Source organism: Oncorhynchus mykiss, chromosome 10 (genome assembly GCF_057628025.1).
Source record: "Oncorhynchus mykiss isolate SJ-2025 chromosome 10, ASM5762802v1, whole genome shotgun sequence".
In the NCBI taxonomy this organism is placed as follows: Eukaryota; Metazoa; Chordata; class Actinopteri; order Salmoniformes; family Salmonidae; genus Oncorhynchus; species Oncorhynchus mykiss.
In genome coordinates this window covers 43,033,741-43,050,090 of record NC_143031.1, presented here as the reverse complement: position 1 = coordinate 43,050,090, position 16,350 = coordinate 43,033,741, and the positions used below count along the sequence as shown (strand labels likewise).

Sequence of the window (16,350 nt, the reverse complement as noted above, 5' to 3'; positions counted from 1 at the left end):
GTGAGTTACTTTAATAGAGTCGTAGTGTTGTTATATAGTGGAATCCTCTAGGGAGTGAGTTACTTTAATAGAGTCGTAGTGTTATTATATAGTGGAATCCTCTAGGGAGTGAGTTACTTCAGTCGTAGTGTTATTATGTAGTGGAATCCTCTAGGGAGTGAGTTACTTTAATAGAGTCGTAGTGTTGTTATATAGTGGAATCCTCTAGGGATTGAGTTACTTTAATAGAGTTGTAGTGTTATTATATAGTGGAATCCTCTAGGGAGTGAGTTACTTTAATAGAGTCGTAGTGTTATTATATAGTGGAATCCTCCAGGGAGTGAGTTACTTCAGTCGTAGTGTTATTATATAGTGGAATCCTCTAGGGAGTGAGTTACTTTAATAGAGTCGTAGTGTTGTTATATAGTGGAATCCTCTAGGGAGTGAGTTACTTTAATAGAGTCGTAGTGTTGTTATATAGTGGAATCCTCTAGGGAGTGAGTTACTTTAACAGAGTCGTAGTGTTATTATATAGTGGAATCCTTTAGGGAGTGAGTTACTTTAATAGAGTCGTAGTGTTGTTATATAGTGGAATCCTCTAGGGAGTGAGTTACTTTAATTAGTCATGGTGCTATTATATAGTGGAATCCTCTAGGGAGTGAGTTACTTTAATAGAGTCGTAGTGTTATTATATAGTGGAATCCTCTAGGGAGTGAGTTACTTTAACAGAGTCGTAGTGTTATTATATAGTGGAATCCTTTAGGGAGTGAGTTACTTTAATAGAGTCGTAGTGTTGTTATATAGTGGAATCCTCTAGGGAGTGAGTTACTTTAATTAGTCATGGTGCTATTATATAGTGGAATCCTCTAGTGAGAGTGAGTGAGTTACTTTTGTGCCATTAATATATATTATTGCAAACAAAAATAATGATATTGAAAGCAAAACATAAATAGGAAAGTATTGATAGCAAAACAAAATATTGCAAGGAAATAATGTTCTATTGCGAGAGCAAATTAATTGTATATGGATGCAAAACAATCGTTTTCAAATATTTAGTTCAAAATAAAACGCCTCCCTCTTTCCTACAATTCCCCGGTCTTTGGTTATTACACTGGCCTTTGCTTTCGCTTTCTTTTTTTCCATTTGCAAGTTCTGGCCCATTCATTCCAGCAACAAAGCTTAGCAGGGTTGGTATTGGTAGGTCCCTGGATGGGAGACCAGATGTAGCTGGAAGTGATGAAAAAAGTTCACCCGGGGAATTTATTTTTTCACGAGGGAAAAAGGTGAAAAATGTCAAATGTGAAACTTGACACATGTTCGAAAACCACATCTTACTCATGAGAACATTTCAAATGGGATTTGCACACACGTGTTCGAAAAGCACATTTTTTTCACGCTGTTTTTTTTTGTAAGGACAGGTACAAATTAACTTCAGGGCCAAAACTACAACACCTCTGTCTGCTCTGCTCTGACTCGGGCCTGCCTCTGTCTATTTGGCTATCTGCTTACCTTCTGGTTTGCGCGTGTTTGTTTGCTTGGCTTGTCTCCTCCACCGCTGCTGAAACCTAGTCCCTGAACTGACGCAGCAATGTAGTCCAGCTGGGATCTGAGTTTCCAAACAACTGAATAATTTAAGGCAGTTTTCAGAAAAGCAGGAATAAACTGCATTGCTGTTTTTTTCCCCAGCGGTATAATTCCCTATTCCCCAGCAAAGTGATAGTGGGGCTTTCACCTGAAAGTGTATTTATTCCGCAAAAACCCACTGGCAGTCCACTGACTCCACAAACGGAAACTCCTCCCAATTATGCCTCTGTGTTTACTTGTGTTTTCCCTTCAGGTTCACCCGTCAAGCGAAGGAGCTCTATGTCCTGTGACATCAGGGCCTAACACCCACAGGAGCCGCTTACTTACTAATCCCTGGCCCCTGAAACACAGAGGGAACCAAGATTTGACACACTTTATCACACATAGAAGCTATATTCCAGCTCTGTTAAAAAGAGATTCTCTCTTCTCATAATCCTTGATTATCCCTGTAATGTGACAGGGTGAATGCAATAAGAGGTCTGGAATGTGAAATTAAGAAATGGGACATAAGCAGCCCTGTGTCATGTTGTTGGGTTGTGACTCGATAGTGACACGTAGCAGAGGAATGCTCAGGAAATAATTGCTCCCGGGTCTTGACAAAGGGACAGGCTGGGGACTGTATCTAGAGCTGTGGCCACCAACTGGTCTATCTTCAAGGCATTCCTAGTCGATCGCCAAACATTTCTGTAGAAAAGCCAAAGATAAACCTTTGCGCTCCTATTTGTTTTAAATTCGTATCGCGCTGTTGGCACCGAGTGCTAACTCAAGTGTCAGATAGCTCAAATCACAGTGCCTGGAACTTCCAAGACACCACAGCAAAGTTTCATACTAAGTGAGATTTCCGAACTGTTAAAACCAACACCAGAAAGAGACTGTCAAAGAATGCAGCTAAGAACTCCTGTTTTTATGAGTGTGTTCATGTTTGTTTTTATTCAGCACTGTTAACATTGGTTTTTATGAAACACTTTTACAAACCATAAAACGTGCCTCTCCCTACTTCCACTCTCGCTACAACCAACCAACCAGTACTGCAACTGCAATGAATGAGTAGCCAAATGTAGCCTGTTGATAGGCCTGCGTTGTTATTATTACCGGCTTGTTGTTTCCATTTTAATATCAAGGAATATTTGACTTTCTATGGTCATAGGAACCATATGAATTTGTGCCTGAGGCAGAAATAATGCAGCGCGACTCGAGTTCCACCAACAGGTGGAAGACGGTGTCCCCTCTCTCTGGTCAGTCTCAGCGGAGGGAGGGAGAGAGCAGAGAACGTAAGAGGCGGACCCTCTGTTGCGCTCTCCCTCCCTCCACTGAGACTGACCATCAGAAAAATCCAGTAAAAACCAAAAAGCAAATTAGTTCAATTTATGCTCAGCTGTGCCCCAAGTAATACAACAGATCTATTTAGCTCAAGTTTTGAAATATAATATGGTCTGAGAAGAACAATATTGTCATGCCAAGCATAGCCAATATGCTGTGATCATGTATTAGGCCTAATGCACAAACCTTATTCCTACAGAACCGTTTATAATAGGTTAATGTTGCATAGGTTTACGTTTTTTACATTTTTATTTTATTTTTTAAGTTTGAGCGGAAGATCTCAGCTTGGATTTTGACTTAGAAAGTGATCTTGACTCAGAAAAGGTTGGTGGCCGCTGATCTAGAAGCTAATTGGACAACACTGGGTTTGACTAGGAAGAGTTCCGCTCCATCATTTACAATGTTGTTTTGAATCATCTCTACATTACTGGTCGGAAGGTCACAAAGCTTGCAACAAATGTGGCATGTTTGACCAGTTTCCCCATTTTCTTTTCCTTGTAATACAGTAAAAGCTCAAACTTTAGTCTTCACATTCTAAATAACACGAGCACTTTCCATCGGGCCTCCATAGCCTGTCAGTCGTAGCTCACGATGGAACACAACGAAGGAAATCTCCTTAGTCAGCAGCTGCAGCGGAGGCAGGGCAGGGCAGGGGGGGACCAGCCACTCCTCTCAGTACAGCCAGTGTTGCTCTGCGTCCCGGCAGGCATCATTAGCCTGGTTCACTGGGCCACATTTGGGGATTTGGGGTTAGGCACCCATCTGGGCAAATAACCACGGTTCATTGGGCCATGTTGAGAGCTTTTTGGAGCCTGGCACCATCACAGGCAGCTGCTGAAATATAGATCTTGCCTTGAGAAAAGTGTTGAGTCCAGCCGATGATTCACACGCTACACTGGTCTGTTTGGTGTGAAGCCTGTGAATGTAGCAAATGATGAAGAACAAAAACAATGACAGCTGGCTACAGTACATTGAGGTGGTGAATAGGTCAAACAAAGTGGTGCACTGAGATCAGCTCTATGTGAGAAAGGACCGTACCGACATCATTTGTATGCGCAAGAGGCAAGTGTACTCTGAGATTTCCTGTCCTCGGAGGGAACTGTACGGAAGTCAGCGTAAGACAGGGTTGTACTGATATCAGCCTGGTAAGTGTGTGAGAGAGGACTAGGGATCACCTGGATGGGAAATGAACCAGCACTAAAATGACCTTGTTATATACGGTGAAGACATGAAAAAGATGGCTGCACTGGCCACACACACCTGCAAAATGCAGCGTTTTCTGTAAACAACCCTATTCATTCTACCAAGAACAGATGTCTACATCCACACATTTCTACTTGCCTGACATTTCACTACATATTGCCATGGAAGTTGCATATGATATGGCATGGTTATAAAGTTTCACTTAGGACAAGAAGCCGACAACTTCAAAAAAGAACAGGATATGAAAATAAAAGCACAAAACCGAGCCAACTGTCTTAAAGTTCATATCGGAGTGTGAAGGATGCAGGCTCCACCCACCCTGATGATGGTTTAAATGGTAATCCAGCTGCAGTAGATGCCTACAAGCTGGCCCCGTGTAAAACAGAACACACATTAGTTGTGCCAGGCACCAGAGAAGAAGTGCATACTCAGGGGTTGGTGCAAACTGAACATCGGCGTACCCTTCATTATTCATCCGCTCTGAGGAAAGGCCCCATATGCATGCATCCATGATGAACTCACTGCTAGGCTACATTTTTTTTATTTATTTTTTTTATTTCACCTTTATTTAACCAGGTAGGCTAGTTGAGAACAAGTTCTCATTTGCAACTGCGACCTGGCCAAGATAAGGCATAGCAGTGTGAACAGACAACACAGAGTTACACATGGAGTAAACAATTAACAAGTCAATAACACAGTAGAAAAAAGGGGAGTCTATATATACATTGTGTGCAAAAGGCATGAGAAGATAGGCAAATAATTACAATTATGCAGATTAACACTGGAGTGATAAATGATCAGATGGTTATGTACAGGTAGAGATTGGTGTGCAAAAGAGCAGAAAAATAAAAATAAATAAATAAAAACAGTATGGGGATGAGGTAGGTGAAAATGGGTGGGCTATTTACCAATAGACTATGTACAGCTGCAGCGATCGGTTAGCTGCTCGGATAGCAGATGTTTGAAGTTGGTGAGGGAGATAAAAGTCTCCAACTTCAGCGATTTTTGCAATTCGTTCCAGTCACAGGCAGCAGAGAACTGGAACGAAAGGCGGCCAAATGAGGTGTTGGCTTTAGGGATGATCAGTGAGATACACCTGCTGGAGCGCGTGCTACGGATGGGTGTTGCCATCGTAACCAGTGAACTGAGATAAGGCGGAGCTTTACCTAGCATGGACTTGTAGATGACCTGGAGCCAGTGGGTCTGGCGACGAATATGTAGCGAGGGCCAGCCGACTAGAGCATACAAGTCGCAGTGGTGGGTGGTATAAGGTGCTTTAGTGACAAAACGGATGGCACTGTGATAAACTGCATCCAGTTTGCTGAGTAGAGTGTTGGAAGCAATTTTGTAGATGACGTCGCCGAAGTCGAGGATCGGTAGGATAGTCAGTTTTACTAGGGTAAGTTTGGCGGCGTGAGTGAAGGAGGCTTTGTTGCGGAATAGAAAGCCGACTCTTGATTTGATTTTCGATTGGAGATGTTTGATATGGGTCTGGAAGGAGAGTTTAGAGTCTAGCCAGACACCTAGGTACTTATAGATGTCCACATATTCAAGGTCGGAACCATCCAGGGTGGTGATGCTGGTCAGGCGTGCGGGTGCAGGCAGCGAACGGTTGAAAAGCATGCATTTGGTTTTACTAGCGTTTAAGAGCAGTTGGAGGCCACGGAAGGAGTGCTGTATGGCATTGAAGCTCGTTTGGAGGTTAGATAGCACAGTGTCCAAGGACGGGCCGGAAGTATATAGAATGGTGTCGTCTGCGTAGAGGTGGATCAGGGAATCGCCCGCAGCATGAGAAACATCATTGATATATACAGAGAAAAGAGTCGGCCCGAGAATTGAACCCTGTGGCACCCCCATCCCTATAGCCCCTTCTCTTCCCTGGACCTGGCCTGCTCAACACAGCCACACGAGACTCCACCAGTCTCCACACAGAGAAGATGCAGTATAGGTCTACTAGGTGAATCTCTCTACTCCGACAGGCTAGGGTAAAGATACTCTCTCTACTCTGCCAACAAAAAAAGTATATGGTAGATTCAATGCATCTGTTATATATGAAAATGCTATGTTTGTGCTGTGAGCATGTCAAAGTGTGAATAATGAGTGTGCCTCATAGGTGAGTGCAGACCCTTAAGCCCTACACCCTCTTTTGCATGTAGTCTTTGATTTGATGGCAGCGTTATGACACAGCGAGTGCTGCTCCAAGCATGGGGCCAGGGTACAGGCCATAGACTTAGACATAGCCTGTTGGTTTTAGTCAGTGGAAAACCCCTTGTGAGTTCTAACTTTAAGTAAATCAATCATGTTGATGCTCCCCCCCCCCCCCCCTACCCCAGACAACAGATCCAGAATGCTGTACATTAAAAACGAGCACAACTCAAGAGGGCTCTGCAAGTTCCGTAGTTCAGGGCTCTCACTTGTAGCTCACACTTTTTCCTCATAACCGTCCAAATCATTGGACTGATAGAATCCTTCTCCATACATCATGTACACATCGCAGACGTTCCCGGAGTCATTAGTGTAGTTAGGAGCACTAGCTGATTAGGAGCCCATCATTCAGATCAGTGGGCAGCGCAGAGACTGATCTGCTATCATTAAGAAGGCCAGAGTATAAACGTACCCAGGACCTCCATCTGAACAGAGGTCCTCTTGTCTGAGCTGAATCCTGCCATTGACTGAGTACTGCCCAACCAGCAATGAATATAAATGGGCCTCTCTCCTTAGACGAGAGTGTGTGCATTCACTTGCGTAGTCACAATGCACTCTCCTGTGATGTGCATCTGATCATACCTGTGTGGGAGTGTTTGTGCGGGTGTGTGTTTTACATGTGTGACTGTTAGGGCGTATGTTGATGACAGTGATCAATATTAAAAATGTCCTTTAAAGTGGCACTCCAGTCTCCTTTTCACCTCATTTAACACCTGATTTACTTAGCAAAAGGCACATCTCAATAGGAGGTCCAGGTAAGTCATGACATGGCACAAGTGTGTGTGGGGGGTGCTCCTCAAGTCAGAGGGAGGCCGATGACATCACGACTTCCCATCAGACCAACTCTTTGAATGCCCTACTCCTTGAAGTTACCAGTTGTTTATTAAAAAAACACAAAAATCTTTTACCTTTACTGTATTTATACTTGGGATATCGCTTTTCAACAGGAAAAGTAAAACAAAAAAGTAGCTGCAGGACGTTAAAAGAAATCACAAATGCCATCAAACACACGTCAATCTATTTAACCTATGGTGGAGGGATCTGGCACTCCTAAGAGCACAAAGCCTACAACCATTATCCTATCAAGTGAAAAAATAAATAAGTCCCTACGTAGCCAACCGGGCTAGCGATGGGCGCAATTAAGCCCCTAAATGGCTCCTCGGTTGGTGAGCAGCACTGCCGGCCCGACTCATAAATAGGCATGCCCTGATTCAAATCAAATCTGATACCGACCGTCTTGGTTCCATTTTATTATTGGGTAAGACGGAAAGACAACTCGGCATCGTGGGTTGTTCTGCGGATAATAGCCAGCCATAATGTTACCGTCAAAACGTCAGGAGGCGACAGTTTATCAACAGGCAAAGGCCACTGATATAGCCCACCGTTGAAGGAAAACATTACAAATTCACAGGAAGATTTGCCAATTGACATCTCATTTCCCAACAGTGACAGTGCGCCATGATCGATACATGGGAAGAACCTATGGAGCAACCGCATCACCCAGATGCTTGCACACACATAAAAGCTATAGGAAATCATGACAATTATGTTTCAAAAAGGTAGGAATAGGCTTACCCCAAATATTCCCAATGTGCGTGAGAACGCGAGGGTCTCCCTTGAAGATGTGTCTTGTTCGCTCTCTTGTTTTATGGGGTTATGGTTTACGCCATTTCTTTATTTTGCATGATTATTTCTCAGGAAAGTGACGTGTCGCAGGCTTTCGCACATCAATTCACCTTCTCGGTGTCGGTCTGTCTCCCCCGTTCCCCCCCCAAAACACCTAATGCCCCCTCCTTCTGTCTTTCCTCTTTCTGACAACACCCTTCTCTCTCTCTCTAGTCGACAGATAGCTCACCACATGTTTGATACCTTAAGAGAAAGCAGAGAAAATAAAACAATAATAAAAACAAATGCGTATAACGCATTAGCGGCTAACTCAACGCAAAGGATGCTCGTCTTCTCTCCGTCTCTCCATGGTGATACATTTCCACGGCGCCTCCCTCTGTTGCGAGAAGGCCAACATTAACGAATTATTTAAATGAATAAAATAAAGACTCTCCAAACGGGGTTTCAGACCTCTCCTTTGCTTAGCCTACTTGCGATTCTTCGTTGATGTTTTATATTGGCTACAAAGGGGAGCTATGAATGGATCTTCCGTTTCGTTGTGGCTTCGTTTGGCATATCATAATTACTTTTACAGGGTTGTTGCCTAACGATGTTCATTATTTTGCAGCCTCTCGCTCGTGAATATTCCTCGGCTGCTGCCTTAGAAGAGCTGCTTGTGTGTTTCATCTCTCTCTTTCTTTTTCTTTCTTTCTTTCTTTCTCTCTCTCTCCCTCTCGCTCTCTTTTTTTTTCTCTCTTTCTCTCTTTTTAAAACTGACACATGCTCACTCGAATTCACTCAAAGCTGCTGCAGAATGAGTGCGGTTCCCATTTTTGCCACAATAAGGATGTCTTATTATCTGCCGAAGCCACTCTGTATCTGTGAAATAATATTTACATACATGTTGTTTTGTCCACACTCGGAGCAGTTTTAACTCTATTGAATAAAGTATATTTTCAGATGGAGATCTGCATCTGGGTGACGTCATAAAATGTTAAAGCGATAGGAACATTTTCCTTCTACCTCGTCGACAGATAACCCATCTGAGATACAGTAGATAGCCTATGTTGCACCGGGTCTCGGTATCTTGAAATAAAGCATCTGTATTCAGTATCCAATGACTTCAATGAACCATGTGATGTTGCATTCAGTCCTACAAAATGTGTTATAGGTATAGGCGATGCCAGAGTAGCCTATGATGACAGAGGTTCACTTCTGTGGCACCTTGGGAGAATCTCAATTGCATACTCCTCACATCCTCTCTCCTCGCCTCCTTCTCAAAACCTATTGGAGGAGGAGTTTCTCTGACTTTCTCATCCAATAAGTTTTGAGAAGGAGGTGAGAAGAGAGGACACGAGGAGTATGCAATTGATGTTTATGGCGCCGAAGGAGTGGATGTCGATTAAGGCAGCCCCCCACACCTCTCTGATTCAGAGGGGTTGGGTTAAATGCGGAAGACACATTTCAGTTGAAAGCGTTCAGTTGTACAACTGACTAGGTATCCCCCTTTCCCTTGTGCGGGCCCTGTCTTGCTCAGTCTGAGTAAAATATATAATGTATAGCCTTGGTATTCAATGGGCTGAGGAAAGGGTTATGATTATTGGCTGGTGTTTCAGTGTGCTGTTATTCTGTAGCAAGCGAAACTCAGATGTCATGTTAAAATGAGAGAGGGGGTGGGTTGTTGGGTGCTGGTGTCCCCGGGGGGTCTGTGACCACTCATCACAGGTAAGGGGAGAGCAGAGGACTGACAGAGAAGAGAGCTGGCGGCTGCAGGCACATCATCCGCTCTGTGAGTCCGTGTGATTAACCACAACAACAAAGCAGAAGAGCTGCCCAAACCAGCCCCAGGGGTTTTACTCAGCAACTCTGCGTGTGTGTGTGTGTGTGTTTGTGTGCATGCCGTGTGTCCTATGCATGTGTGTGTACCAGGAGATCATATTCTTTAGGTTAGGACATGGGTCAATAATGCACTAGAGTTCTATGAGTTTCAATCATGAATCAACTGTTCATACACAGTTGTCCATATGAAGTTGTAAATGAATGGGTTTGTTGCCTAGTTATGTAGATGATAGCTTGCAGGTTTCTACGTCCGAGGTTGTAAATGCTAAGAAAGGTCACACACACATACTACACACACACACACACACACACACATCAACCCCTAGCCCACCCCGCCTGTGTATGTCAACAACTTTCGGCTTGATTAAATCCGTATCGCGAAAGTTCAGCGTGGCCGTGTTTACCGTGGATGCAGAGTCTCTGCGAAAGCGGGAGCATTGGCTTTTTACATTTCAATCGTGCTTGACTCAAACCTTTTATTTCAGACATATAATGTTGTTCATCTATATTCATCTCAGTCTGGGCCATGGTCTCGCAGACAGTCATCACCGTACACATCATCAAATAAGGTGAGGGAGGGAGAAGAGAGATGGGAAAGGATGAGGGGAGTGAGTGGGAGAGAAACAAAACGGACAAAATAAGAGCAGGATTTGGTGAGGCACTGAGTTTCAGAACGCTGTCTGTGTAATACACTGTGTCATAATCAACTGTATGCTTACGGTATACATTTGTGTGAGGACTGGGTTAAATAGGCGGAAGTACAGGTGATTGTGAATGTACGTATGTTGGTAGCAGGATGGCGTTTCATGTGCTCGGGAGCATTCGTGTGATGCATACAAAGTGTTGTATTGGGTGTGTTTTGTAGGCAGGGCTCTGCTTACAGTCTTCTCTGACCAGGTGCTAATTGGAGCCAGTGGCAAAACCCATCAGTTTGTTTCCATCGACTTTAGGGCAGGAGCACAAAGCACTCTAATGAGCACCTAATTATACTGACCACTCTCTCTATAGCCAAGACCACAAGACAGGACAATGCTGTTACACACACACACACACAAACACACACGCACACACAGACAGATACAATATACACTGAGTATACTAAACATTAGGGACACCTTCCTAATATTGAGTTGCACCCCCTTTCAGCTCAGAACAGCATCAATTCATTGTGGCATGGACTCTACAAGGTGTTGAAAGCGTTCCACAGGGATGCTGGCCCATGTTGGCTCCAATGCTTCCCACAGTTGTGTCCAGTTGGCTAGATGTCCTTTGGGTGGTGGACCATTCTTGATACACACAGGAAACTGTTGATAGTGAAAAACCTAGCCTGGCACCTACTACCATAACCCGATCAAAGGCACTTCAGTCTTTTGTCTTGTTTCACTCTCTAAATGGCACACATACACAATCCATGTCTCAATTGTCTCAAGGCTTACAAATCCTTCTTTAACCTGTCCCCTCCCCTTCATCTACACTGCTTGAAGTGGATTTAACAAGTGACATCAATAAGGGATCATAGTTTTCACCTGGATTCACCTGGTCAGTCTATGTCATGGAAAGAGCAGGTGTTCCTAATGTTTTGTCCACTCAGTGTATATTATTGGGCTCTATACAGAGCTAATGCTTTATGTGCAGTGTGTTTGCGAGGTGGTGTTTTTCTCTCTCAGTAAATTACTCCAGTGTGAATGCATCCCTCCATGGTTGTGTGGGAGGGGAGAGAAGTTTGGGACATTCAACATGGCGCAGTAGAACAGTGCTCTCTGTTGGACATAACTTGTTAGTGTACCCACACACAGAAATGGATTTGAGCTTTAATCCTATTTAGTCTATACTCTATAGATGTCGTGTCAATTAATAGAGACGACTCAAACCCAGAATCTCTAGCGGCACAGGTAGCACTATGATGCAGTCCCTTAGACCACTGCGCCACTGATAAAATATACTTAAGTATCAAAAGTAAAAGTATAAACCAGACAGCACAATTTTATTTTTCAAAATTGATTTACGGATAGCCAGGGCCACACTCCAACACTCAGATATAATTTACCGACGAAGCATTTGTGTTTCGTGAGTGCGTCAGATCAGAAACAGTAGGGATGACCCGGGATGTTCTCTTCATAAGTGTGTGAATCAGACCATTTTCCTGTCCTGCTAAGCATTCAAAATGTAACAAGTGCTTCTGGGTGTCAGGGAAAATGCATGGACATTATTTTCCTTAGGAATGTAGTGAAGGAAACGTAAAAGTAGTCAAAAACATCAATAGTACAATACATATACTCAAAGTATTTTTACTTAATTGCTTTACACCGCTGGTAATGATCCAGACACGGCTGCTATGTCTGTGTGTCAGGAGCAGGTGTCTGTGTCGTCTCGTAAGGCTGTGTGAATCATGTTCCTCTATCCCTGTCATTTCACACTCCCACTGAATGCCTGATTATTTCACCGCACCTCATCTCCTGGAGTGTTATAGTTTTTCACCGTCGGTTTTCTCTGATGAGAGGTGGGTGTTCAATCAATTTGGGTTTGAACACATTACACACACGAGTGCTTCTAAAATGATGGACCTCCTAAAAATCTAAACTCTTACATTGTCCTCCCATTGTAAAGCAATGGACTGCCAGCATAGCCTACATAGAGTATCATAAACCCAGGCAGATCGTGACTTTGAAATTGGACGTCTATCCATGTCCTCGGGAAATGCCTTTAAAACCAGCCACTAGGGGCAACAGTAACTGTTAGTACCATCAAGTAGGCTTGGGTTATGGGGGTTTTGGATGTTGTGGATGAGCGTAATCCAATGATTCTGGATCAGAAGGCTGCGTGTTTGATCCCAGTAGTGGATACTTAAAAAAATACATTTAAAAAAATGACCCTATCCCAAACCTTAACCCTTACCTTATCTATTCGGAATGAGTGCCTACACTTCCTGTTTTAACGCTAACCCTATCAAAAATGTATTTGAAACGTGGATAAACTTCTAATTCTGCAGTCAGGCTGTGAGATCTAATTGTGGTCCACACACACACACGCACGCACGCACGCACACACACCTTAGCTCTCACTCTATCACAGCTTCTCTCTCTCCAAAGCCTTGTCCTATGCATGCCTGCACCTCTGAAGCCCTTTGGGAATACTGATAGGGTTTCCTGTAATCTGTCCATGTGTTGTGGGTTTTTGGACCTGCCCATTGTCACAACCTCCACCGTTCCAATTATCCGCCTTGTCAGAGTCCCTGCTTAGGCTACAAAGAGGACACATTTCAAGGTGACACTGCAGTGGTGAAGGGGATTCTTTAAAGGGACGGACACAGGAGCTCAATAAATGATGTTTCCTCCCAAGATTGTTAGAATCTCAACTTTATTTCCTGTCTTGGAAAGGTTGGATAGAGAAATGGACACATTGAGTGAACAAAATTATAATGGTAGTTACTCTAATATGAGGCATTTGGAATAACTATGTATGCATTTCAACTTCTAATTGGTTCCAAAATAGGTATGGTTAAGGGAAGTTGCATGCTAAAGTATTTCAGGCTTGGAGAAAATTCACTGCAGTTCTATTTAGTTCTGTTCTGTTCACGTGCAGTACAAAAATAGCAAAAATAGGAGTGTATGTAACTACGTATGCAATGGGTTTGTCTTTAGAAGACATTGTAGTAACGCCTGGTACAGTGTATTTACACCAGTTGCCCAGAGGGTGTCACTGTTTCCTCACCTACTGCACCCATCATCTCCTCAGCAGCAGGTCCTGCAGTGAAAGTCAGTGGGATGGAGCATGGCTCACAGTTAACTGTGACAGAAACCAAGAATGGGACAATCCTTTTAGGATTAAACTTGTCAAATCTCTGTTTAGTTACAGTAGACTACACAAGTTGTTGCATGTATAATTAAAGTTCAATATGTCTCTATCGTACTGACAGTGTCCCCCTCATTGACCGCAATGCTCCCACGGCTTTTAACACTCTCTACCTCCCTTCCCTTTTAATACAACTCTTCTTTCTATTGGCTGTCACATGATTGTCAGCTGTAGGCTGGAAGAAAGAGATAGAGAGAGAGAGTGTGAGAGAGACATAGTGTGTATGAGAGAAAGAGAGATAGCAAGAATGAGAGCGAGAGAGTCAGACAAGGAAGGAAGGAGGGAAGGAGTGTAAGAAAGAGAGGTGTGGGTGTGTGAACCATGCAGGGGGGATCTGAGTTGTAATGAGTGTCTTTGATCTCACTGACATGTCTCCATCTTATACCTCATCGACACATCTAAGTCCCCTGTCTCTCTGTTAGAAGGAAACATTGAAGCTTCACCTTCATTTGACATTTTACTGATGCTGAGAGGAGAGGGTGAAAAGGGAAGATGAAGGAAATTCAAAGACAGATGAGGAGTTGGTGAATGTGGTTTTGATGTGAATGTTGATGAAATGTTTTATGCCACCATTAGCATCACACACACACACACACACACACACACACACACACACACACACACACACACACACACACACACACACACACACACACACACACACACACACACACACACACACACACACACACACACACACACACACACATTACACACACACACACACTAGCTGTATTTAACAGTCTCACTTCCCATAACCATGTCTGTAATAGGATGAGGGAAATCGTGTTAAAGGATTTAAACCTCTGCTGTGAAGCCGTGTAGGGGTCCAAAGCTCTCGCTCTCATTCTGTTTCCCCTTCTCTCTCCTCCCCCTCTCCTTTCTCTTCCAGTCACTTAATTCTGTCACACACTGTCACTCCCACAGACTTCTGACTAACCGCAGGGGTCCCATAAGGACAATGACAAAGGCAGAAATACAGAGAAAATGAATCAAAGTTTGTGTTTCTCCCTCCCCCTCTCCCCAAACCCCAGTCAGAGGCACTGCTGTGCTGTGAGAAGGGTTGTCTCTGATACAGGTAAGGAATGTAGTAATTGATAGTTACGTAAGGTGAGGTTCTATGCACTCGGGCCTCCTGAGTGGCGCAGCGATCGAAGGCACTGCATCTCAGTGTTAGAGGTGTCACTACATACCCTGGTTCAATTCCAGGCTGTGTCAGTTCCATAGGGTGCGCACAATTGGACCAGTGTCGTCTGGGTTAGGGTTTGGCAGGGGTAGGCCGTCATTGTAAATAAGAATTTGTTCTTAACTGGCTTGCCTAGTTAAATAAAGGTAAAAAATAATCAACCCAGACCTTTTAGAGATAAAAGGGCTCCTTAACATTGCAATACCTCACTCCATGATGACAAGGAGTGAACACACTTGTTACTCACCAATTCTGATGAGCCAGGTTTAATGAGAGGCCTCAGGCTGATGAAGAGAGAAAGAGAGGGACCGATACAGAGAGAGAGAAAGAAGCTGTGTCTCTGTCAGCTGAGGATGCTGATTGGCTGAATACCCGGGGCAAGAGATGGTGGGAGTTATCAACTAAAGCAGCATGACAGAATACTGCCACGTTTTCAATCTACCGGTAGTTTAATTGAAAAGATATATAAAGCAATCTGTGAATTTGAACAACAGCATAAATACACCTATTTCACCTTTGCATGACGAAAACCGATGACCACTGCTGCACTTGCTGCAACTGTTTTGAACAGATTCGATTATACTATTTAGAATGAGCAGCCAGCTCACGAACGAACAAGTGCACTAGGGTGAACAGTCGTCACTAGTTACCACAGCTATAAAGTCATCAAGCCGGCCTATTTCTACAATTTATCTTAAATTGTGATTTTAAACCTAAACCTAACCTAACATTTACCACACTGCTAACCTTATACTTAAGCCTAAACTACCGTAAGGTTTTCATGAATTTTTACGACATAGTCAATTATGACTTTGTGGCTGTGGTAACTAGTGGAAACCAACATAACAAGCATGTTCAGAAAACACATATCCCCCTAGCTGGGGATAGCTAGCTAACGTAATGCCACAACATGATAAACTAACCAAGTAACTTTCATTCTGAAATAACTTTATTTAGAAAGACTTGAAATTGCCATGGGTAGCAAGCTGGCTGCTTATCAAAGGTAGATAACTGGTTAATTTGACAAAACAAAACGACTTCTCAATGTTTCTCAAATGTAGTGTAGCTGGCTAATTCATTTCATCATGCTTTGTGATACACCCGGTTTGACGTGTTTTAGTCCACACAACATGTCGCCCTGTCACCAGTAGAACCTGATGGACAACATGGAGGGGAAACAAAATTGGCCGTACTTTTTTGTCCTACCAGATCCACAATGAGAAGGTTGTAGCTTCACAGCCTTTTCTCACTGGGCACAGACTTCAACTTCTATTCCACATTGGTTCAACGTCATTTCATTTAAAAACATAGAAACAATGTTGTTCCCACTGATTCATTTCCATATCCAACTTGAAGTGTCGTATTTTGAAGATGAAAGGTCATTCTAATTGAAATAGCACAACGTCAAATGGCTCCAATTGTGTTTGAATTGAATGCATCGTAAATTCTTGGTTGGTGTTTGGTACTGATGAAACAGGAACGAACAGATATTCATCATCACCGTGTCATCTCTCCTCTCCCCCTTGTTCTGATCAGTCCCCCTTCTCAGTTGAAGAGGCAGACAGTGAGACATGGCA

At 43.4% G+C, this 16,350-nt stretch overlaps 1 protein-coding gene across 9 annotated transcripts in view; it reads right to left on the bottom strand.

Moving 5' to 3' along the window:
* Window positions 1–9,622, bottom strand: part of LOC110533114 (neuroligin-2) — a 79,443-nt gene extending 69,821 nt beyond the window's left edge. For all 9 annotated transcript variants that reach the window (XR_016483714.1, XR_016483715.1, XR_016483718.1 and 6 more), the window contains exon 1: window positions 7,867–9,622. The gene's annotated coding sequence lies outside the window, so the exon portion shown is untranslated. The remainder of the gene's footprint in view (window positions 1–7,866) is intronic.
* Window positions 9,623–16,350: the final 6,728 nt, after the last annotated feature.